The following is a 25,990-nucleotide window of genomic DNA, read 5'->3' as shown; positions in this document are numbered from 1 at the left end:
TGGAGCTCTTGCATGATAGGAATACAAAATGGTGCTGCCAGTATGGAAAACAGGATGGAGGCTCCTCAAAAAATTAAAAATAGAATTCTACTTTTGGGTATTCATCCAAAAGAATTGAAATCAAGATGTCAAAGAGATATTAACACTCTATGTTGTAGCACTATTCATAATATCCAAGATGTGAATGCAACCTTCATATCCTTGGCAGATGAATGGATAAAGAAAATGTAGTATATACGTATAGTGGCATACTATTCAGACTTAAAAAAGAAGTAAATTTTGTAAGATGCAGTTTAGTTTCAGTTCAGTTCAGTCACTCAGTCGTGTCTGACTTTTTGCGACCCCATGAATCGCAGCACGCCAGGCCTCCCTGTCCATTGCCAACTCCTGGAGTTCACTCAAACTCATGTCCATCGAGTCGGTGATACCATCCAGCCATCTCATCCTCTGTCGTCCCCTTTTCCTCCTGCCCCCAATCCCTCCCATCATCAGAGTCTTTTCCAATGAGTCAACACTTAGCATGAGGTGGCCAAAGTACTGGAGCTTCAGCTTGAGCATCATTCCTTCCAAAGAACACCCAGGACTGATCTCCTTCAGAATGGACTGGTTGGATCTCCCTGCAGTCCAAGGCACTCTCAAGAGTCTTCTCCAACACCACAGGTCAAAAACATCAATTCTTTAGCGCTCAGCTTTCTTCACAGTCCAACTCTCATGTCCATACATGATCACAGGAAAAACCATAGCCTTGACTAGACGGACCTTTGTTGGCAACGTAATGTCTCTGCTTTTGAGTATGCTATCTAGGTTGGTCATAACTTTCCTTCCAAGGAGTAAGTGTCTTTTAATTTCATGGCTGCAATCACCATCTGCAGTGATTTTGAAGATGAAGTAAGATGTATGAAACTTGAGGACCTTATGCTAAATGAAATAAGCCATCACAGAAAGACAAATACTGCATGATTCTACATACATGAGGTATCCAAAATAGGAAAATTCATAGAATCAAAGGGTGGCATGGTGGTTCCCAGAGGCTGGAGGAGTCACTAATCAACAGGCAAAAAGTTCTAGTTAAGCAACAGAAACCCTACAGACATGCTTTATAACATTATACCTATATTCAACAATAATGTGCTGTACACTGAAAATTTCTTAGGAGAGCTACTGATCTCATGTTAAGTATTTATATCACATGGGAATATTTGTTTTTGGTTGCACCAGATGGTATGTGGGATCTTAGTTCCCTGACCAGGGATCAAACCTGCACCTCCTGCATTTGAAGCATGGAGTCTTAACCACTCGACCTACCAGGGAAGTCCTAATAAGTTTTTTAAAAAAGAACATAATTCTGGCGAATGAATAGCTTGATCACTGGAAAAGAATAGAAAGTTCAGAAACAGACCCAAATATGTACAGGAATTGGCCCCAAGAAAGCACAGAAAGTTGGCATATGATAAAGTAAATTACAATGGAAAAGACTAATTTTTAAATAGATGGTGTTGGAAAAATTGGATAATCTTTGAAAAGGAGAACATAGCATCTATACTCAAACCATGCTTCATAATAAACTCCACATGTGTCATCTATTTTGGTGAGCTTATGGTTTTACTGGTCCCCTCTCCCAGCTCTGGGAAAGGGCCCAGGTGCAGTGGCATGTGGCAGGTGCTAAGGGCCTAGTTTCTCAGCCCCACCCCCACTAAACATATCCAGGGCTCTCTGCAGTGTTGGGTAGTTCTGGAACTTGCATGGAGACAGCATGAGATTCCCTGGAACATCTTGTGCCAGAAAGCAGGGAAGAGCTGAAAGAGTGATGAGGACATGTCAAAAGAACACAGAACAACTGCTTGATGGGTTAAACTCCCTGTCATGTCTGACTCTTTGTGACCCCATGAACTATGCAGCCTGTGGAATTCTCCAGGCCAGAATACTGGAGTGAGTAGCCTTTCCCTTCTCCAGGGGATCTTCCCAACCCAGGGATCAAACCCAGGTCTCCCACATTGCAGGTGGATTCCTCACCAGCTGAGCCACCAGGGAAGCCCAAGAATATTGGAGTGGGTAGTCTGTCCCTTCTCCAGCGGATCTTCCCAACCCAGGAATCGAACCAGGGTCTCCTGCATTGCAGGGAGATTCTTTACCAGCTGAGTTACCTGGGAAGCCCAAATTCCAGATAACATTGTACAAACATTGAAAAAATGGCACAGTGATAGATTATAGCATATTGAATATAAAAAATGGCAAAGAAGCAATCAGATCCTGGGACATTTCTCAAGACTATTTGTCACCTACCCACACGTGGGCTTGCTTGCCTCGCATACAGTAAAGCCAACCTGTTGACGTGGGGGTGTGGTGAAGAAGAGTGCAGCTTTCACTGCAGGGCCAAGTGAGGGCAACGGGCAGCTCATGCTCAAAAGACCCAAACTCCTCGATGGCTTTTAAAGACAGTGTGAGTGAGAGGGTCACGGTTTATGTATAATTCTTTGCAATCCCACTCCTGGACATATACCCAGAGAAAACTATAATTCAAAAAACACATGAATCGTGATGCTCACAGCAGCAGTATTTACAACAGCCAAGACATAGAAACAACTTCAATGTCCATCGACAGATGGGTAGATAAAAAAGATATGGTATATATACACAATGGAATAGTACTCAGCCATAAAAAAGAATGGGATATGCCATTTGCAGCAACATGGATGGATTTAGGGATTATCATACTAAGTGAAGTCAGAGAAAGAAAAATATCATATGATATCATTGATATGTGGAATCTAAAATACAACACAAATGAACCTATCTGCAAAACAGAAACAGACTCACAGATAATAGAACACACTTATGTATGCCAAGGGGAAGGGGATGAGGGAGGGATGGACTGGGAGTTTGGGATTCATACATACAAAGTATTACAAATAGAAAAGATAAGCAACAAGGTCTTACTGTATAGCACAGGGAACTATATCAAATATCCTGTGATAAACTGGAATGGAAAAGAATATGAAAGAATGTACATATTTGTATAACTGAGTCACTTTTATGTATAGCAGTAATTAACAAAACATTATAAATCAACCATACTTCAATAAAATTAAGAGAAAACAAGCAAATTAAAAGAAAACAAAACCCTATTCTCTGATTACTCAATGGTGAGGTAATGTGATGTTTTGGGAATCTCATTCATCAACCTTCTGGTTCCAGCTTGACTGGGGTCTATGCACTTGTGGATAGTATGCAGCTAACTTCCTCCACCTGATGGGGGTTTCTGCAAAACAGCTCATGGATATGGCTCCGGATATTGCTTTCAGTCCCTCAGGAGGAACTATAAGTCTTTGACTTTGTTTTATGGCTAAGCTACTATTATTTTGTCTTATTTGACTATTTTCTTTGTTTATGCATTTTTTCACTTCTCTGATTAAATCTGATCTTTGGAACTTGGGGAAGGCATAAGAGGCTAAAGCTTTTTTCTTTTATGAAAAAAAGGTCTGAAAAAAAGATCCTGTCTGTCCTGGGGAAGGCCCTTCAGGGTCCTGCTCAGTTTTACTGTTGACTTGGACTCTTCAAAAACTGTCAGTCATGAAAAGCAAACAAAAAAGCTGATAATGTCTAAGGTAAAGGAGACTAAAGAGGCATGACTGCTAAATGAAATTTAAAATTCTTGACTGGATCTTGTTAAAAAAAATACAGCTAGAAAGGACATCTTTGTAGACCATAAACTGTATATTAAATGTTATTGCACCGCTGTTAAATTTCTGGGTTATGGTAACGGTGTGTTTATGTAAGAGAATGTCCTGGTTCAAAGAGATGTTTGGAATGTGACTAGTGGTGAGGTGTCATGAAATGCAAGGTGTGTGTTCTGTGTGTGAGAGAGATGCAGGGCAGCTGGGTACAGCACAGGTGGGAAAATGTTAACAATTGGTGGGCCTAGATGAAGGATATGTGGTGTTCACTGAGCAGTTCTTTCAGTTTCTCATTGTTGTTCAGTTACTCAATCGTGTCCGACTCTGTGACCCCATGGACTGCAGCATACCAGGCTTCCCTGTCCTTCACCATCTCCCAAAGACTGCTCAAACTCATGTCCATTGAGTCGGTGATGCCATCCAACCATCTTGTAGCTTTGCAATTTTTCAAAATAAAAAGTGGAGGAATAAAAGACAAAAATTTTCACCATAAAATCATCATTTATATATACATGGATATTTATAGATCATACAATTACTTCAAATTCCTTACAAATTAAGGCAAATATAAGGAATAAAAATCTAAGTACATTAAGGAATAAATGATGTTAGTAGAAACCATCTGTCTCTACTTGACAGATGAAGATGTAGATCCATGAATAAATTAACTCTCATAAGGTCACCCACTAGTGTGTATAAGATTCTACTTCTGTGAGCTTTATACAGCAACTGAACATCAAATACGGGCCTTTGAATACTTGAAATGTTATTTCCATGTTGCTAGCTTAAAAAAAGCTCATTCTATTGTCCTTTATCAGAGAGAACAGAGTTTTCAAGAATTTTGTTTTTATTCTTTATATATCTGCTATTTTTTGCTCACATTTTAACAGGGATTAAAATATCAGTAGGGATGCTTTCTATTTAACCCAGTTCTCCCTAACCTGGTAACATAGTTGGAAGTCCATTAGATCTATTGAATAAGGCAATAATGATGGTGAAATGAACAATACAGCAAGAATGTTAAAACGGATTCTAACCAAGAGTTAATGTTTTGTAAATGTACAGAATCTTTTCTGTTTCTCTGAGCTAAGCCAGGACTCATATAAAACCCTGGACCATCATGGATTAACCCCATATGCCTGGAGGAGGAAGCTGACAGAGGGCTTGTTCCTCAACCGTTCTTGTGTTTCAGGGTACAGATCCTGCTCTGTCCCCTACTGGCTGGGTGACTAGGGGCAAGTTTCTCAGCCTCTGGCTTCAATTTCTGCATGTGTTTAGTTCAGTTCAGTCACTCAGTCATGTTAGACTCTTTGCGACTCCAGGGACTGCAGCACCCTAGGCTTCCCTGTTCATTACCAACTCCCAGAGTTCACTCAAACTCATGTCCTTTGAGTTGGTGATGCCATCCAACCATCTCGACCTCTGTCATCCTCTTCTCCTCCTGCCCCCAATCTTTCCCAGCATCAGGGTCTTTTCCAGTGAGCCAGCTCTTCACATCAGGTGGCCAAAGTATTGGAGTTTCAGCATCAGCATCAGTCCTTCCAGTGAACACCCAGGACTGATCTCCTGTAGGATGGACTGGTTGGATCTCCTTGCAGTCAAAGGGACTCTCAAGAGTCTTCTCCAACACCACAGTTTAAAAGCATCAATTCTTCTGTGCTCAGCTTTCTTTATAGTCCAACTCTCACATCCATACATGACTATGGAAAAACCATAGCCTTGACTAGACAGACCTTTGTTGACAAAGTAATGTCTCTGCTTTTTAATATGCTGTCTAGGTTGGTCATAACTCTTCTTCCAAGGAGCAAGTATCTTTTAATTTCATGGCTGCAATCACCATCTGCAGTGATTTTCAGTTCAGTTCAGTTCAGTCGCTCAGTCGTGTCCGACTCTTTACGATCCCATGAATCGCAGCACCCCAGGCCTCCCTGTCCATCACCAACTCCTGGAGTTCACCCAGACTCACGTCCATCGAGTCAGTGATGCCATCCAGCCATCTCATCCTCTGTCGTCCCCTTCTCTTCCTGCCCTCAGTCCCTCCCAGCATCAGAGTCTTTTCCAATGAGTCAACTCTTCCCATGAGGTGGCCAAAGTACTGGAGTTTCAGCTTTAGCATCATTCCTTCCAAAGAAATCCCAGGGCTGATCTCCTTCAGAATGGACTGGTTGGATCTCCTTGCAGTCCAAGGGACTCTCAAGAGTCTTCTCCAACACCACAGTTCAAAAGCATCAATTGTTCGGCACTCAGCCTTCTTCACAGTTCAACTCTCACATCCGTACATGACCACAGGAAAAACCATAGCCTTCACTAAAGTCTGTCGCTGCTTCCACTATTTCCCCATTTGCTGTGAAGTGATGGGACCAGATGCCATGATCTTAGCTTTCTGAATGTTGAGTTTTAAGCCAGCTTTTTCACTCTCCTCTTTCACTTTCATCATGAGGGTCTTTAGTTCTTCACTTTCTGCCATAAGGGTGGTGTTATTTGCGTATCTGAAGTTACTGATATTTCTCCCGGCAATCTCAATTCCAGCTTGTGCTTCATCCAGCCCAGCATTTCTCATGATGTACTCTGCATATAAGTTAAATAAGCAGGGTGACAATATACAGTCTTGATGGACTCCTTTCCCGATTTGCAATGAGTCTGTTGTTCCATGTCCAGTTCTAACTGTTGCTTCCTGATCTGCATACAGATTTCTCAAGAGGCAGGTCAGGTGGTCTGGTATTCCCATCTCTTTCAGAATTTTCCACAGTTCGTTGTGATCCACACAGTCAAAGTCTTTGTCTGGAACTCTTGCTTTTTCGATGCTCCAATGTGTACATGGGAATAACAATGGTATCTGATTCATAGATTTATTGACAAGACTAAATGAGAATGCTCATGGCACAGGACTTTGTGCATAGTAAATATATACTTATTTTTTCTTTATTAAGCTCCACCTCATCAACTAGATATTTCTCAAATGACTACAGAGTTTAAAATAGTTTATATTTTACAGATATCATTGACTTTCTACTTTCATATTGGTATATCATGATGACTTGACAAAATTGTTGCACATAAAAGCAGACTAAATTTTTGACATTAAAGTGCATTTAACAAAAAGACCTCTATATTTGCTGTCTTTCCAGGATTTTATTTTGGTCAATGTAATTTTAACGTATTTTCCCCCTATATATTGTACTTCCCTCATGGCTCACACAGTAAAGAATGTGCCTGCAGTGAGGGAGACCTGGATTTGATCCCTGAGTTGGGATGATTCCCTGGAGAAGGGAATGGCTACCCACTCCAGTATTCTTGCCTGGGGAATCCTATGGACAGAGGAGCCTGACAGGTTACAGTCCATGGGGTAGCAAAGAGTTGGACATGACTGAACGACTTTCACTTTCTACTTTTCCCCCATATATTAATATAATACCAGGAAATACCAACCATATAAATAAATACTTGGTTGCACAAAGTAAGGTTGCAAGAACCTCAGATATGCAGATGACACCACCCTTATGGCAGAAAGCAAAGAGGAACTAAAGAGCCACTTGATGACATTGAAAGAGGGGAGTGAAAAAGCTGGTTTAAAACTCAGCATTCAACAAAGGAAGATCATGGCATTTGGTCCTAACACTTCATGGCAAATAGATGGGGAAACAATGGAAACAGTGACAGACTTTATTTTCTTGGGCTCCAAAATCACTGCAGATGGTGACTGCTGCCATGAAATTACAAGACACTTGCTTCTTGGAAGAAAAGTTATGACAAACCTAGACAGCATATTAAAAAACAGAGACATTACTTTTTTGACAAAGGTCAGTCTAGTCAAGGCTATGGTTTTTCCAGTGGTCATGTATGGATGTGAGAGTTGGACCATAAAGAAAGCTGAGCGCTGAAGAATGCTTTTGAACCGTGGTGTTGGAAATGAATCTTAAGAGTCCCTTGGACCGCAAGGAGATCAAACTAGGCAATTGTAAAGGCAATCATCCCTGAATATTCATTGGAAGGACTGATGCTGAAGCTGAAGCTCTAATACTTTGGCTACTTAGACGAAGAAATGACTGATTGGAAAAGATCCTGTTGCTGGGAAAGATTGAAGGTGGGAGGAGAAGGGGCTGACAGAGGATGAGATGGTTGGATGGCATCACCAACTCAATGGACATGAGTGTGAGTAAGCTTGGGTAGTTGTTGATGGACAGGGAAGCCTGGTGTGCTGCAGTCCATGAGTCCATGGGGTCGCAAAGAGTCGGACAGGACTGAGTGACTGAACTGCACTGAACTGGAGGTTTTTCCAAACATTTTAGATTGAAACTAGTGCTTCAGTGATACTTTTACCTCAAGGGTTTTTTTTTCCTCCCAAGAAGTAATTTTACATTTGACTGACTTTTACAACGTATTTAAGAATTTGGAGTTGACACAGGTGTTTAGCCATGGCAGTCAGGTTCAACAAGAAGAATGTGGACCTTCTCTGCTTGGGCTCCTGTTCTGACTGCTTCCTGGCTCTTTACTTCTTGTAAAACCACTCTGCATGTTTGTGCATTTATTCAACCTTCTGTTAGTACTTATCATGCACCTGCTCTGCTCAGCGCTCAGGAGAAGATGTAAGAGGAGGCCCTATTGTGTAGCAAGAACCAATGTACTTAGAAATAGGACTTATACACCTTAGAATGGATGATAATGCATCGATGGCCAAAATGAATGATGTAGGTAAGTGAAGATTAGCGAAGACAGGAATAGGCAGAAAGACTGCTCTGTTTGTGATGAATGAGTTGTTTATGAAATGATGAGACTGTAAATTGAATGCAGTCCTGGCAGAATTCTGATAGGACCTGTGGGAACTGCCTAAGGAGAGATTCTTAGTAACTGACCTGGCTCTTTGGAGGGTTCTTGGTTCCCACTCCCTCTGAAGCCAGAGCGGGGCATTTGAGCAGATTAGCTTCTCCCAGTCTTCACATTCCTGCCTTCTTACCCTTGAGGGCTTGGAAGCCTCCTCTGTTTCTCTCAGGCATCAGCATTAGATGCTCATGGGTGAGGGCTGGGAGGGCCTTCCTTCTCGAAGTTCAGCCTGGGCGTTGGCCACACTGTCTGCCAGGCTTCACTGACATTTGACCCTGTGCCCATGCTTTACATATGTTTCAAAACTGCTAGAGAATTACTATGTGAAATGCCTGGTAATTACAAATAGGGCCTTGATGGTGGCTAGAAAGTTGACTGACAGTTGGGGAATGCACATTTACAGTGGGTCTCGGGAAAGAATAACATGTGAGGAAATTAGGGAAGGCTAGGTATTTCTCTTGGAATTAAGTTAGTTAAAATCAAACGGTTTTTGTATCAGGTTCCCTTGTAGGTACCAAACAGATGAAAATAACCTTCAAGACATGATTTCTAATGAATCTTGCTTTAAGTAATCTATCTCAATGGAAATACTGGCCTCATCGAGAGAGAAACTAAGGAGAACTTACATACTGATATGAAAATTAGGGTGATTTTTCCTCTGGTAATTTGTTTCCTGACCTGAAAAAATATTTGTGTATAAAGAGAATTACAGAAGCTACAATTTATTTTCTCTGAGCATGTGTTACTATAATACTACAAAAATACAAAGGCCTCACTGTCTGAAAACATTAATAAAGTAGTTCTAAAAGTATCCATCACAAATTGGTCAATACTTATTAAATATATCTTTAAAAAAGAAGAGAAACAAACATCCATCAGATCAGATCAGTCGCTCAGTCGTGTCCGACTCTTTGCGACCCCATGAATCACAGCACGCCAGGCCTCCCTGTCCATCACCAACTCCCGGAGTTCACTCAGACTCACGTCCATCGAGTCAGTGATGCCATCCAGCCATCTCATCCTCTGTCGTCCCCTTCTCCTCTTGCCCTCAATCCCTCCCAGCATCAGAGTCTTTTCCAATGAGTCAACTCTTCGCATGACATGGCCAAAGTACTGGAGTTTCAGCTTCAGCATCATTCCTTCCAAAGAAATCCCAGGGCTGATCTCCTTCAGAAAGGACTGGTTGGATCTCCTTGCAGTCCAGGGGACTCTCAAGAGTCTTCTCCAATACTACAGTTCAAAAGCATCAATTCTTCAGCGCTCAGCCTTCTTCACAGTCCAACTCTCACATCCATACATGACCACAGGAAAAATCATAGCCTTGACTAGATGAACCTTTGTTGGCAAAGTAATGTCTCTGCTTTTGAATATGCTATCTAGGTTGGTCATAACTTTCCTTCCAAGGAGTAAGCGTCTTTTAATTTCATGGCTGCAGTCACCATCTGCAGTGATTTTGGAGCCCAGAAAAATAAGGTCTGGCACTGTTTCCACTGTTTCCCATCTATTTCCCATGAAGTGGTGGGACCGGATGCCATGATCTTCGTTTTCTGAATGTTGAGCTTTAAGCCAACTTTTTCACTCTCCTTTTTCACTTTCATCAAGAGGCTTTTGAGTTCCTCTTCACTTTCTGCCATAAGGGTGGTGTCATCTGCATATCTGAGGTTATTGATATTTCTCCTGGCAATCTTGATTCCAGTTTGTGTTTCTTCCCGTCCAGCGTTTCTCATGATGTACTCTGCATATAAGGTAAATAAACAGGGTGACAATATACAGCCTTGATGAACTCCTTTTCCTATTTGGAACCAGTCTGTTGTTCACGGAATAGCTTAATTGGTTCCAAGTGTGATCATGCATGGGCTTCCCAGGTGGCGCTAGCAGTACAGAATTTGCTTGCCAAGGCAGGTACGTAAGAGATGTGGGTTGGATCCCTGGGTTGGGAAGATCCTCTGAAGGAGGGCATGGCAACCCATGCCAGTATTCTTTTTTTTTTTCTTTCTTTCTTAGGGGAAAGTGAAAACGCAGTCCACTCTAATATTCTTGCCTTGAGAATTCACGGACAGAGGAGCCTGGCAGGCTCCAGTCCACAGGGTCGCGTGGAGTTGGACACAACTGAAGAGAGTTAGCACATATGTAAGCATGCACGTCTTCTGGGAATGCTTTTTCCTCTTAAGAAGAAATATTGTACTTATTCTTCAGAAGTTTATTCTAAGGACATAATGAAAGCAAATGGAAACAGTTATGGGTGGTTAAAATTGTTTATTTTGTTAGATATTTATACCTTATCTATGGGCTTCTCAGTTGGTAAAGAATCTACCTGCAACCCAGGAGACCTGGGTTCGATTCCTGGTTTGGGAAGATCCCTTGGAGAAGGGAAAAGCTACCCACTCCAGTATTCTGGCCTGGGGAATTCCATGGACAGAAGACCTGAGGGGCTACAGTCCATGGGATCACAAAGAGTTGGACATGACTATGCAACTAACTTTCCTTTTCCTATGGGTTCCATAAGAAAACAAAATGGATATTTTAAAGGAAAGAAATAACTTTGAATTGATGAATTTAGATGACTTAGTTTTATCAAAAATCAGAAATATAGGATAAATGGTAAATGCAACATGGATAGTTTAATTTTTGTGGTACTGGATTACAGACTGTTTCATTTCCTACTCTTGCTGTCTTAGAAGGGTATTAACTGCCATGCAGAGCTTTTGGAAAGCAGCTGTGAACCTGGAGATTCCACTTGCCTGCCAATGTTTTATGATCAGACAGATGTGTATGCAAATCACACCTGTTCTAATTCCAGAAGCCCTGCTTCAGTCAATCAATCTAGCATAACTTCTGTCTCTAAGAAATAAAATGCACCAAAGAATATTGAGGGCTGGACAACAAAGGTGTCAACAGTTTCCCCACCAAGAGCACGGCTGAAAGCTAAGGTCACATTCCCCGAGCTTTCTAGGACCCCAGGGAGCACTCAGTGACGGATTAAAGAAAACTGGGAGGTGAGAAGCCTGGCAGGTGTGTTGGAGGCACATCTTGCTCTGAAGATGTTTCTCTTTGCTCCTCTGTTCAGAAAAATCTCTAAGTGAAGATGGCCTTGCGTGGAACACTACGAGAGGTAAATCTCATTTGGAAAGTCAAACTTGGGGGAAGGTAAAAGGTAAAATAACTGGCATTTACCATTTTACTCTTCTGATTACTCTTAAAATATTTTGATGTTGAATCGGGCACAAACCAGGTTTCATAACCCAGAAAAGCAAGTGCGAAGTTTCCTATAATGATATACTTATAAGGTAAGAAAATCTGCTTTTATTAACCGCATCCCGAGACCATGGTTTAAGTTGAATCCAGAGTATTAAAAATTTCCAAAGCATTTTTAATCACAGAAAAGCAAGTTGATTCTGAATTGATGATGGGCTTGCACATCTGCGTTCTGCCACCAGCCTGGTACTTCTCTACCCTCGGCCTCATATTTTCTTTGCTTGGTGAAAGCAGGCTGTTCGGTATATGGTCAGAATTTACAGGGCTACATTTGGACTCCATGCAATTAGTTTTCACTGCATTCTTTGCAAATGCGTGATTGTTGATGACAGTAACTGTGTCTGTTTTAATTCACGGAAGCTATAGGCATGGCAGAGCGTCTGTGACCTGGCTGGCTGGCTCACCAAGAGCCAGAGTTCTGTGTCAGTAAGAGTCTCACATCCTTTTTTCTCATCCTTTCCTGTATCACCACTATAAAGTCTTTGATATAAATAGAGAGCATGCTCAGATCTTACAATGATATTCCAATTTTATCCAACAAGCTTACTCTGATCTTTTATTGATAAGTATTCTGCATCACTTTTGAGGACCTCAAAGTTTGTACCCAAGATGAAATCTCCATCAGTAAGATTCTACTACAATGTTCTTTTATTTATAAGGCATAAAATTCCAATTGCCTTGGAGACAAATTTGTGCAGAATACAGTCTCAAAAAAGCTAAAGCTTAAGTTTTACAGCGTGGGGATCATTGTGATTCACCACATGTACCTACATCTGTGCAGGAAACGAAAAGGCCAGTTCCAACACAGTTTCCAAATCCTGGAACCACTTGTGGGACTGAAGCAACGGGGCTTTTGAGATCCAGCTGGACCTGGTCTTCCTGCTGTCATTTCCGGGAGGGTTGAGCAAGACCTGGGCCCTTGGGTTCAGATCGACTGGCAGTGCAGGACAGGATGGGGAGAAAACATGAGCGTGAAAATGTTCAGTAAAATGATTTATCATTTGAGCTTACTAGAATCATAGAGATGCTTTTAGAGGAGCTTTTTAAATCTTTAGCTGTTTGCTTCTGGGCAAACTCATCCCTTGTTACTCTCAGTTTTCTGTTTCCTTCCTTCTCCTGTCTTCACATACAAATTCTATACTGATATATATTTACCTAGTAATGTAATAATATAAAACTATTACAGTAGATTCACTTCAAGCTATTAAAAATTAGTGTTTATCATATGTCCAGGCTGAGAGTTGGACTTGCTATTCAGCTTTCATTGACCTCTCTGTCCTCTGAAACCACTCACAGCCCTGATTACACATGTGTATAAATAACGTGTATTACCACTCATGGCCCTGATCTGTGGTAGCAGAGCATGGAAAATGACATCTTGAAACTATACTTCGCTCTGAAAAATAGATGGAAAGGATGCTACTTGAACCCAGCTCAGATGGACCTTGGTGGGGCTGGAGGTAGCTGGAGGAATGTTCTCAGAGAATGAGCATGAAGTGCTGGCTGGGGTGTAGGTCTGGTCTCTCTGTCTTTGTTTGACGATGCAGTGAGATGCTTTGTTTCTGAAACACCAGGAAAGACAAACATATACGTAACAAGAACATAAAGGCAGAGACTGAAAATTCTGAGCTTGTCTGCAAACACTCACCCCCTGAATCCAAACTTGAAGCACCCTGAGCACAACCAAGGAACAGCTGAGGGGATGGTGGTATTCCAAACTGCACAGACGCATTTTGGAGAAGCGATCCCGCAGCTACCACCACCACCTCGTACTTAAGTCTTGCAATACTTTTACCCCAGACTTGAAAATAAGTAAAACGAATAGAATCTCAGGTATTCTGTTTACTGTGGCTGTTCAATGCCATCTTTTCAAGTTGGGGTTATTGCAGTGGGGAGGATGCGGCCAGATCTTGTGAAGGGTGCTGAGGGTGGACCCATCACCCTTCCAGGGGCATCTGCTTGAAGGGACACCCTCTCACCTGAGTGCCTATTGTACCAGCTGCGGACCGAGTTCCACTCTGGGGATTTGCAACCTGGGTCAGTGGGTGAGTCAGCACGGTTCAGCTTCACCAGTTACACGTTGGAAACTTGTCCTCCATCTAAAGCTGTCTTTTGTCTTGTGACTTATCTGTCTGCAGTGAACCTATGACTCCAGATAATTCATCCAAAAAATCAAGGAAAAGATAGGGAAATTGAATATATTCAGTTTATTTAATATTAGTTTCCATGAGGGCTCTGAGTTCAGTGTTTATGTGTTTCTTCTGATTTGTTGTGTTAGTTTTCTGGCTCGAATCTGTTTACAAATATAGGCCATGACTTTACCACCATTTTTTATTAAAGCATAGAAATGGAAAATATAATACTTTTTGTATGTAAGAGAGGGTCATAATATGAATTCTTAAAAACTTGACAAAAGACTGGACCTGTGAGATTCTGACCTGTTTAGTAACATAGTTGTTGATGTGCTGTGTGAATTGCTCTTTCAAAGGTACATTGTTGTTTTCTTGCTGTGGGCCTGTCTTTATCAGAAACTTCAGAAAGATTCTTAGTGTAACATCAGATCAGATCAGTCGCTGAGTCGTGTCCGACTCTTTGCGACCCCATGAATTGCAGCACGCCAGGCCTCCCTGTCCATCACCAACTCCTGGAGTTCACTGAGACTCAAGTCCATCGAGTCAGTGATGCCATCCAGCCATCTCATCCTCTGGCATCCCCTTCTCCTCTTGCCCCCAATCCCTCCCAGCATCAGAGTCTTTTCCAATGAGTCAACTCTTCGCATGACATGGCCAAAGTACTGGAGTTTCAGCTTTAGCATCATTTCTTCCAAAGAAATCCCAGGGCTGATCTTCAGAAAGGACTGGTTGGATCTCCTTGCAGTCCAAGGGACTCTCAAGAGTCTTCTTCAATACCACAGTTCAAAACCATCAAACTTGATGTATATTTATACAGAAATTCAGGCATTTTAGGTTGCAGCTATTATTTTGGAATTTTGGAAGCTCCCAGGAAAATTTTAAGCAGAATAGATATTTAATCTTGATCAAATGAAGACATTTATTTAATCTAAACCATGTTTTATGGTGTTTTGTATATAAAAGTGCATAAATTTGGTGCAAAACCTGAAAGGTACAAAGAGAGAGTCAGTGAAAAATAAATCAGTACCCCCAACTGCCCAGTACTTCCCTAAAGCCACCCCATCATTTTCTTTTTTTTGTTTATACACATGTGTAATATACACATTGTATTACATCCATCCACCTATCTATGATTTATCTAATCAGGCCCCTATTGATGATATCTAGGTGGATTTTAATTTTTATGAGCAGTGCTGTGAGGCTGTGTATTTAGAACACACTTCCTGTGGGTGCCTGCATGGCTCTTTCCTTGTCTCACTCAGGGCTCTTTAAATGTCGCCTCCTACCTGCCTTAAGGAAACAGCCTCCTTCCCTCCTTCCTTCCTACCCCTCTCACCCTGCTTGAATTTTGTTCATGCATCACTTGACATTATGTTTTTAAAAAATTCTTTTTTTTCTTTGATGTGGACCATTTTAAAAGTCTTTATTGAATTTCTTACAATATTGCTTCTTTTTATATTTCAGTTTTTTGTCCATAGGGCAGACATGTGGGTCTTAGCTCCCTGACTGGAGATCAAACCTGTACTTCCTGCATTGGAAGGCAAAGTCCTAACTACTAGACCACCAGGGAAGTCCTTGTACTGGCTTATTGGCAACCTATTTCCCCAACCAATATAAGCCTCAAGAGACTCCACAGTTTGCTGTTCCTTTTCAGTGCCTAGAATCATAGCTGGTATGCAGTTGGTGGTTACTAAGTATATTTATGAAATGAATAGGTCACTTTGCAAGTATGAGTAATTTTATAGGAAAAATTGCTGTAAGTGGAATTGTTATGTTAAAGGATACGGGTGCTTGCAATTTTTCCAAATTGTAGAAATTTATCCTTCCATCAGCAATGTACCAACAAAAATGAACTTGAAAATTTTTCCCGAGATTATCCTACTAAGTGAAGTAAGTCGAAAAGAGAAAGACAAATACCATATGATATCACTTACATGTGGAATCTAAAATATGACACAAACTTATCTATAAAACAGAAACAGAATGATGGGATAGAGAACAGACTGGGGGTGCCAAAAAGGTGAGATTGGATGTAGTGGGAGGTTGGGGTTAGTAGAATGCAAGCTATCATACACAGAATGGATAAACAGCAGAGTCCTATTGTATCACACAGGGAAGTATATTCAATATCTTGTGATAAACTGTAATAGAAAAGAATATGAAGAAAAAATGTATATATACACACACATACACACATGTATATGTGTGTATAACTGAGTCACTGCTGTATAGCAGAAATTAACACAACATTGTATATGAGGAATACTTCAATATACACAAAATTAAAAGACACATGCTCCTTTGAAGAAAAGCTATGACAAATATAGACAGCACATTAAAAAGCAGAGACATCACTTTGCTGACAAAGGTCCATATAGAGAAAGCTATGGGTTTTCCAGTAGTTATGTATGGATGTGAGAGTTGGACCATAGAGAAGGCTGAGTGCCAAAGAATTGATGCTTTTGAATTGCTGGAGAAGACTCTTGAGAGTTCCTTGGACTACAAGGAGACCAAACCAGTCAATCTTAAAGGAAATCAACCCTGGATATTCACTGGAAGGACTGATGCTGAAACTGAAGCTCCAATACTTTGGTCTCCTGATGTAAAGAGCCAACACTCTGGAAAAGACCCTCATCCTGGGGAAAATTGAGAGCAGGGGGAGAAGGGAGCAGTAGAGGATGAGCTGGGTGGGTGATATCACTGACTCAATGGATGTGAGTTTGAGCAAACTCAGAGAAACAGTGGACAGGGAAGCCTGACGTGCTGCAGTTCATGGGGTTGCAAAGTGTTGGACGTGACTAAGTGACTGAACAACAACAAATGCCTCAATTAAAAAATGTTTTGTTTTTCTTTCATCAGTGGGAAAAAGTTTTTTTTTCAAGTTGATATAGCCCACGGTATCTCATTTTAGTTACAATTTGTGTTTATTATGAGTGACATGTATGCTACCCAAAGTCTTTAGGCATTACAGTGACTACATCTGAAGGCCCAGACGTCTTTGTGACACTCATGTGCTCACACCTGATATTGCGGTTGCCTGTCCCCTGGACTCTAGGTACATGGTGGTTCTTGCCTGCCTTGGTTTTGTCTTTGCTCAGTTACTCTGAAATCCATAATTTATGTGTATTGAACACTGGTTGGTAAGATCAGAGATGAAACATTTCCTTAATTGCAGCCCCAAATTTTCTTCTGATGAAGATGTCCACTTTGCAAATGTTTCCTGCTCCAGCCTTTAACTACTTCGGAGCAGAGAAGTTTCCAGCATCCAGAGAAGGCCCTTCTCTCTTGAGCATTTTTAGTGTCCTTGTCCTACAGTGTCCCTGTTGCTTAACCAGCCTGATAGCCACGTTTACAGGTTAATTTTGGTAGTTACTTTGACTTTTAGATTTCTTATGTAAGGAGATCAAAGCAGTCAATCCTAAAGGAAATCAACCCTGAATATTCACTGGAAGGACTGATGCTGAAGCTGAGGTTCCAGTACTTTGGCCACCTGATGCAAAGAGCTGCCTCACTGGAAACCATCCTGGGAAGGATTGAAGGCAGGGGGAGATGGGGGCAACAGAGAATGAGATGGTTGGATGGCATCGTGAATTCAATGGACCTGAGTTTGAACAAACTCCCAGAGATAGTGAAGGACATGGAAACTTGGCGTGCTGCAGTCCATGGGGTGGCAAAGAGTTGGACATGACTGAGTGACTGAAAAACAAAATTCCCTTTGACCTTGTTCTACTTTCAGGTCATATTTGTGGCCTCTGTACCACCAGGAAAACCAGCATCAAGCAGGACATCTTGCCATAATAATTGAAAATACCAGGATTTGATGTACAATTGGGCCTGAATAAAAGGGTGTTATCTTTCCATTGTGTTGTTTCTTAGTTAATCATAGCCCAGGGATTCTTTAAATTTCCCCTTTAAAAGTGTTTGCATGTGCTTGACCCCTGTATTTGGACCATGATGATTTTACTGAAAGGTGAAATAGGAGTTTCCTGTTGAAATGCATTCTTTGGCTCATTGAATGAAATCTCAATGTATAAATTAACAGGATTCTCATGACAAGAATAAAATAATGTCACTAAGATGATCAACACCAGATTCTCTTGCTACTGTAACTCTACTTATACCAACATTTGTCTAGCCACCCCCAATCCCTCACCCCACTAAAGAGTAAAAGGCATGGATTAGTTACCTGTAGTGACCTATGCCAAAATATTGAAAAAGGTGCCATTCCAAGAACACTGAAGCAAAGACATCAAAATAATTTTTAGTTCTCCTGAAAATTTGTGTTGTCTTATTTCTAGCAAGAAATCAAATACATTATAAATGTGATTTTCTGTTTTTGAGAGGTAGCCTAGTATTGTCTGAATATTAATGTGATTTGTGCTTATAAAAATTTGTTGTATGATATTTGCTAGATAAGCCTTTCATTCCTTTCTTTTTCTTTGGGTCATGAATTATGAAGAATCATTGTTTAGCACCTATCAGTGGTGTGATAAAATCCAACAATGAAAACAGTTGGTTGTATATTGATCAAAATAAAGTTGAAAAATCAGAGGAAGATTTTTTTCTAAAATATTTTTCTGGAAATTTTCAAATCAGTAAATGCTCTATTTGAAGAACCCTATGGACTAAAAAACACATCCAAAAAGTTGGATGTATACATACAACTATATAGGAAAAAATAAGATGACAAAGGACTTTTATTCGATAATGGTATAGGAAATTTTTGCAGTAATACTTGTGGGGCATGACCTTGATAAGAGAAATCTTTAAAAACACTGCACTGTCTTTATAAGCAGCAGCCATAATTTTAGGGCCTGATGATTTTGAAAAGCTCCAGTGGCTGTAAGAAGGTAATCTTGGCACTACAATATAACATCCCTGAAATGCTGTGGGTGACTACAGTGTATAGTCTATAACTTACAGTGTATAACTTACAAGTGTATCCAAGATGTACAGTGTATAACTTAGAAATATCTTCATGCTGAGATTTAATACTAACGGGGTCAGTGCTGGTAAAGTTTGAAAAAATAAACACATCAACCAAATAACCTTCATTATTGTGTTCACCAGGGAGTCTCAGTATGAAATCTTTTCACATCAAGACTCATTTCAACACTGAGTCAAAAAGCCTAAAGCACGCAGGAGATCAATTGAGCAATGACAAGATTCTTAAAAGACATGTGAACCACTGAACTCTTGTGCATAAAGTTTTACATTTAATGTACTTAAACATATATCACTTAAAGATGACTTTTCCAAGTATGGCAAAATATATATTCTTTGACCCACATCTCCTGTGTCTCCTGCATCACAAGCAGATTCTTTACCCACTGAACCATGTGGGAAGCCATTCTTTGACCATTAACTCATTTTCTAAAAGGCAGTTAACCAAAGAGATAAAAATGATCACTTAAGATATGCATAAAATTAAAGGATTAAAAGAAGTTAAATAAAAATTCATTTTCTAGACGGAGAAGAGAAGAATTTTAGGGCAGCAAAATTATTTTTCTAAGATAATAAAATGATGGATACCTGTCATTATACATTTGTGCAGAAGCATAGAATAGACAATGCTAAGAGTGAACTATAATGTCAGCTCCGGGGTTTGGGTGATTATGACATGTCGGTCTGGGTTCTTTGCTCGCAACATATGTGCCGCCTTGGGGTGGTATTGATAATGAGGGAGACTGTATGTGTGCAGGGCGAGGGGGTAAATGCGCCTCTGCTTAATGTTGCTATGACTCTGTAACTACTCTAAAAAGACGATCCTAGTTTTAAAACTTCAGTTTATTTTGTTTTTGTTTTATTTTTTTAATTAAAAAAATCAATTCATTTATTTTAATTGGAGGCTAAATACTTTACAATATTGTGGTGGTTTTTGCCATACATAGACATGAATCAGCCATGGGTGTGCATGTGTCCCCCATCCTGAACCCCTCCCCCCACATCCCTCCCCAACCCATCCCTCTGGGTTGTCCCAGAGCACCAGTTTTGAGTGCCCTGCTTCATGCATCGAACTTGCACTGATCATCTATTTCATGTATAGTAATATACATGTTTCAATGCTATTCTTTCATATTGTCCCACCCCTGTCTTCTCCCACATAGTCCAAAAGTCTGTTCTTTACATCTGTGTCTCTTTGGCTGTCTTACATATAGGGTTGTTGTTACCATCTTTCTAAAGACCATACATATGCATTAGTATACTGTATTGGTGTTTCTCTTTCTGGCTTACTTCCCTCTATATAATAGGCTCCAGTTTCATCCATGGAGAAGGCAATGGCACCCCACTCCAGTACTGTTGCCTGGAAAATCCCATGGATGGAGGAGCCTGGTAGGCTGCAGTCCATGGGGTCGCTAAGAGTTGGACACGATTGAGCGACTTCACTTTCGCTTGCCACTTTCATGCATTGGAGAAGGAAATGGCAACCCAGTCCAGTGTTCTTGCCTGGAGAATCCCATGGATGGAGAAGCCTGGTGGGCTGCAGTCCATGGGGTCGCACAGAGTCGGACACGACTGAAGCAACTTAGCAGTAGTAGTAGTAGTTTCATCCACCTCATTAAAACTGACTTGTGTTCTTTTTTTATAGTTGAGTAAGCAGAGACATTCAGTTCAGTTCAGTTTAGTCGCTCAGTCGTGTCCGACTCTTTGCGACCCCATGAATCGCAGCATGCCAGGCCCCGCTGTCCATCATCAACTATCGGAGTTCACTCAGACTCACGTCCATTGAGTCAGTGATGCCATCCAGCCATCTCATCCTCTGTCATCCCCTTCTCCTCTTGTCCCCAATCTCTCCCAGCATCAGAGTCTTTTCCAATGAGTCAACTCTTCACATGAGGTGGCCAAAGTACTGGAGTTTCAGCTTTAGCATCATTCTTTCTAAAGAAATCCCAGGACTGATCTCCTTCAGAATGGACTGCTTGGATCTCCTTGCAGTGCAAGGGACTCTCAAGAGCCTTATCCAACACCACAGTTCAAAAGCATCAATTCTTTGGTGCTCAGCCTTCTTCACAGTCCAACTCTCACATCCATACATGACCACAGGAAAAACCATAGCCTTGACTAGACGGACCTTTGTTGGCAAAGTAATGTCTCTGCTTTTGAATATGCTGTCTAGGTTGGTCATAACTTCCCTTCCAAGGAGTAAGCGTCTTTTAATTTTATGCCTGCAATCACCATCTGCAGTGATTTTGGAGCCCCCTAAAATAAAATCTGACACTGTTTCCACTGTTTCCCCATCTATTTCCCATGAAGTGGTGGGACCGGATGCCATGATCTTCGTTTTCTGAATGTTGAGCTTTAAGCCAACTTTTCCACTCTCCACTTTCACTTTCATCAAGAGGCTTTTGAGTTCCTCTTCACTTTCTGCCATAAGGGTGGTGTCATCTGCATATCTGAGGTTATTGATATTTCTCCTGGCAATCTTGATTCCAGCTTGTGTTTCTTCCAGTCCAGCGTTTCTCATGATGTACTCTGCATATAAGTTAAATAAACAGGGTGACAATATACAGCCTTGATGAACTCAACAACAGAATGGGAAAGACTAGGGATCTCTTCAAGAAAATCAGAGATACCAAAGGAACATTTCATGCAAAGATGAGCTCGATAAAGGACAGAAATGGTATGGACCTAACAGAAGCAGAAGATATTAAGAAGAGATGGCAAGAATACACAGAAGAACTGTACAAAAAAGATCTTCATGACCCAGATAATCACGATGGTGTTATCACTGACCTAGAGCCAGACATCCTGGAATGTGAAGTCAAGTGGGCCTTAGAAAACATTACTACGAACAAACCTAGTGGAGGTGATGGAATTCCAGTTGAGCTGTTCCAAATCATGAAAGATGATGCTGTGAAAGTCCTGCACTCAATATGCCAGCAAATTTGGAAAACTCAGCAGTGGCCACAGGACTGGAAAAGGTCAGTTTTCATTCCAATCCCAAAGAAAGGCAATGCCAAAGAAAGCTCAAACTACCACACAATTGTACTCATCTCACATGCTAGTAAAGTAATGCTCAAAATTCTCCAAGCCAGGCTTCAGCAATACCTGAACCTTGAACTTCCTGATGTTCAAGCTGGTTTTAGAAAAGGCAGAGGAACCAGAGATCAAATTGCCAACATCCGCTGGATCATGGAAAAAGCAAGAGAGTTCCAGAAAAACATCTATTTCTGCTTTATTGACTATGCCAAAGCCTTTGACTGTGTGGATCACAATAAACTGGAAAATTCTGAAAGAGATGGGAATACCAGACCACCTGATCTGCCTCTTGAGAAATTTGTATGCAGGTCAGGAAACAACACTTAGAACTGGACATGGAACAACAGACTGGTTCCAAATAGGAAAAGGAGTTCGTCAAGGGGTCTCCTTATGCCCCTGAAAATCCCCCTCCTTGCTCATCCAGTACACATCCCCAGAAAGCCACCATTTTTTTCTGTCACTATAGAGATAAGTTGGCGTTTTATAAGGTTTATATACATGAAATTATATAGTATGTGACCTTTTGGTCTTTTTTAACTCAGAACAATTATTTTGAAAATCAGTCACTTTATGGCATTTCTTTTTTATTGCTGAGTAGTGTTCCCTGGTAAGGATATACCATACTTTGTTTATTCATTCTAGTGTTGGTGGAAATTTGGATTGTTTCCAGTTTTGAACAATCACAAGTAAACCTGTTATGAACCTTTGTGTATCAGTCTTTGTGGTCACATATGTGTTCTTTCCTCTGGGGGAAACAGCTGTGGGTGTACAATGACTGAGTTCTAGGGTGCATGTATATTTAACTTTCTAATAAAGTCTAGGCTTTTTCTTGGGTGTTTGTTCCATTTTATGTTACCACTTAGTAGTGGGGTAATCAGATCAGATCAGATCAGATCAGTCACTCAGTCGTGTCCAACTCTTTGGGACCCCATGAATCGCAGCATGCCAGGCCTCCCTGTCCATCACCAACTCCCAGGGTTCACTCAGACTCATGTCCATAGAGTCAGTGATGCCATCCAGCCATCTCATCCTCTATTGTCCCCTTCTCCTCCTGCCCCCAATCCCTCCCAGCATCAGAGTCTTTTCCAATGAGTCAACTCTTCACATGAGGTTGCCAAAGTACTGGAGTTTCAGCTTTAGCATCATTCCTTCCAAAGAAATCCCACAGTGAGTTCTAACTCCTCCGCAAGCCAACACTTGTTGTGGTCAAGCTTTAATTTCAGATGTTCCAATAGCTGTGTGGTGTCATCCAATTGTAGTTTTAATTTTCATTTCCCTATGACTAGTGGCATGGTGGACAAGGCAATGGCAACCCACTCCAGTACTCTTGCCTGGAAAATCCCATGGGCGGAGGAGCCTGGTAGGCTGCAGTCCATGGGGTTGCAAAGAGTTGGATACGACTGAGCAACTTCACTTTCACTTTTCACTTTCATGCATTGGAGAAGGAAATGGCAACCCACTCCAGTGTTCTTGCCTGGAGAATCCCAGGGATGGGGGAACCTGGTGGGCTTCTGTCTGTGGGGTCACACAGAGTTGAACACGACTGCAGCAACTTAGCAGGAGCAGCAGCAGCAGCGGCGGCATGGAGCATCTTTGAATGTATTTATTTGCTATCCATGTATCTTCTTTGGTGAAGTGTCTATTAAGATATTTTGCCTTTTAAAATTGAATTGTACCTCAAGTTCAATTACCCTTTTTCATATAACTATGAGACTGAACTTAAATAAATAGTTCACATGATTATTGCCCTACTGCAATGTCCATGGATTTATCACACGGGAAAAATACATGTTTGGGGTACAATTTGACCTATAGTGGTGGATTCCTCTGTGATGTAATGGTTATATTTGTGACCTGGAAGACAATTTTGTGTTTTGACACTGCTGAACTCTACTGTACACTTAGGTACATGCATCTTTGAGTTGCTGTTACTTAGCCTGGCATTATACTCACAGTTCAGTTCAGTTCAGTTGCTCAGTTGTGTTCTACTCTTTGCGACCCCATGAATCACAGCACGCCAGGCCTCCCTGTCCATCACCAACTCCTGGAGTTCACTCAAACTCATGTCCATTGAGTCGGTGATGCCATCCAGCCATCTCATCCTCTGTTGTCCCCTTCTCCTGCCCCCAATCCCTCCCAGCATCAGAGTCTTTTCCAATGAGTCAGTTCATCCCATGAGGTGGCCAAAGTATTGGAGTTTCAGCTTTAGCATCAGTCCTTCCAATGAACACCCAGGACTGACCTCCTTTAGAATGGACTGGTTGGATCTCCTTGCAGTCCAAGGGACTCTCAAAAGTCTTCTCCAACACCACAGTTCAAAAGCATCAATTCTTCAGTGTTCAGCTTTCTTTGTAGTCCAACTCTCACATCCATACATGACCACTGGAAAAACCAAAGCCTTAACTAGATGGACCTTTGTTGGCAAAGTAATGTCTCTGCTTTCGAATATGCTATCTGGGTTGGTCATAACTTTCCTTCCAAGGAGTAAGTGTCTTTTAATTTCATGCCTGAAATCACCATCTGCAGTGATTTTGGACATGCAGTACATTCAGTAAATAATGGTAGAATAAGTGAACAGATGGATACTATGAATTGCAGAAAAACTGGGGCCATATTATATTATAAGCTTAAACCAGCACTATGTTTATTCATTTAAATTTTTCTTAATTTTTCTTTAAGTAAAGTAGAGACAATTATTTGTGGAGAAATGCAGGAGTCAGAGTCTCCTAATCTCATATCTTCAATGTTTAAAAGAGTAATGAAAGATCTATTGTTTTACATTCTTTTTGCTTTTTCTTTTCTGCTTATTGCTCCTTCTCTTCCCTGCCACAGATAGATTACAAATTCGTCACTGCCCTGGTTAAAAAATTTTAATGTTTTCTCATCAAACTGAGGATAAGTTCCAAACTCTCCTTCACGTTGCTCAGGTCCGATAGGGCATCCTGCTGCCACCCCCCCACCCGCCGACTGCCAGCCTCTCCTGCCTGCTCCCTCCAGCTGCCCACGCAGGCCTTGGTGTCCCCCAGATGCTGTGTCCCATCTTTTCTCCCCCTCATTTGGAATAATTGCTCCATTTTATCCTAAATTTTTTCAAATTTATTTTTTAATTGGAGAAAAAATGCTTTATAATGCTGCTTTACAAAATTGTTTAATAATGTTTATGATTTCTGTCCTGCTACAACACAAATCAACCATAATTAATTATACATATATCATCTCCCTCTTGAGCCTTCCTCCCCTCCATCCATCCCACCCCTGGGCACATATATACAATGGAATATTACTTAACCATAAAAAATAATGAATTTGAGTGAGTTCTAGTGAGGTAGATGAACCTAAAGTGGTTTAAATAATGTCTCTAGCAGAGCAAATGTATGAAGCCCCCAGGGGTCCTCTGAGAGCTGACCCACATTTGGATGTACCTGTCATAGATTAGAGAGGTAGCTACAGTGACTTCTAGTGACTTTGTTTCTGGAAATAAAGGTGTTGCCTTTCCTTGCCAAGCAGGGGTCGTTTGTTCAAAGGGAAGCCATTCCATGGCTCATTACTCTCCTGGGAGGTAGGTGATACTTTGTGAACTGTGAATCACCCAGGATTCATACTTTTGGCACAAACAGCTGTCATTCCTTCCATCTCCCTCTCTGTGTTTTCTCTTCCACAGTCAGCTTTTTAAGCTTGAATGAGTGTCCTCAGGGATATAATACCTAACTTTCCCTCCAAAGTCAAGTGTAGTTGAATTGAGGAACTACAGGAACAGAGTTATTACAGCTACGTTGCACAATTTGTTTTTTATTTGGATCCATTTTATACCATTAATACGGACATTGCTATTTTTCTAGAAAAAGGAGGCTCTATTCAGGGGGAAGCACATGAAAAATGACCTGGGGGAGAAATAGGCTCTTTCTAATGAAAATACATATCAGTGTAAGAACTTATTAAAAACATACCATTTATAATGCACAAATTGTGGTCGTTGCAGTGACCATTATTGTTATTCTGAGCTGTTTCTCCAGATTTTCAAAGGAGACCAGTGTCCTCAGACAGTCTCTTTTGTCAATGATGGATTTTTCTTTTCATGTCACAGGACTATAGGATTTGTTCCTTTACTTAGTTCAAAGGGATACACTT

Source organism: Bos javanicus, chromosome 23, assembly GCF_032452875.1.
Source record: "Bos javanicus breed banteng chromosome 23, ARS-OSU_banteng_1.0, whole genome shotgun sequence".
Taxonomy (NCBI): domain Eukaryota; kingdom Metazoa; phylum Chordata; class Mammalia; order Artiodactyla; family Bovidae; genus Bos; species Bos javanicus.
The sequence above is the reverse complement of the archived record's forward strand: the minus strand, read 5'-3'. Positions refer to the sequence as shown.